We start from the raw sequence: 748 nt of genomic DNA, 5'->3' as shown, positions 1-748 counted from the left end.
GATGTGGGTAAAAAATAGGAATAGATTGATGTGGGGAGGCTCAGGGAGAGTTAACTAAGTCCTAATCTCAAAGCAGGAAATAGGTTTGGTAGGATGAAAGTAGAGAGAGAGAAAAAAGAAGAAAGTGGAAGGGAAAAGAAAAGAGACCAGAAAAAATAGAAAAGTAAAAATTAATAATATTATGTAGATTCGATAACAATCTATTTAGAGAAGTACGTGAATATATTGAGAGAAGGGGAAGGATATAAAGGAGATGTGAAACACTTAAAAATAAAAATGCTTAAAATATTATACAAGTATAAAGATGTAGTACTGTTATTAAGGAATGTAACTCTCAGAGGTTTTGAATTGAGTTATAAATTTGCGGATTAAGTGTGTACACAATGTGGGATAGGGTCTAATAGTCAACTACGGGTTTATCTGCGGATGTGCAGGACAAGAATTAAGTCACATAAAGAAGAACGAAAGAGAGGAGAAGTTGAAAAGGATAAGAAAGGTAGAATAAAAGATGAGAAGTTCAGTAGAGCTAAACAAAAAGTTCATTAAAAAAGAAAGAAAAGAGAAAGAAACCAAAAAAAGAAAGAAAAACTCACACTCACGTATCCCTAAAATAAAAATTATAACAGGAAAAAAAAGTTTCTGGAAAACAATTTTTCTTCAAAAAAGGCAAAAATTAAAGATTAAAAAAAGTTTAAAAAAAATTTATATAAGGCACCAAGAAGAAGAAGAAGAAGAAGAAGAAAGAAGA

The sequence above is a fragment of the Dipodomys spectabilis genome, unplaced genomic scaffold (genome assembly GCF_019054845.1).
Source record: "Dipodomys spectabilis isolate Male_0828 unplaced genomic scaffold, ASM1905484v1 ptg000232l, whole genome shotgun sequence".
NCBI classification, from domain to species: Eukaryota; Metazoa; Chordata; class Mammalia; order Rodentia; family Heteromyidae; genus Dipodomys; species Dipodomys spectabilis.
Note: the sequence above shows the minus strand (reverse complement) of the source record.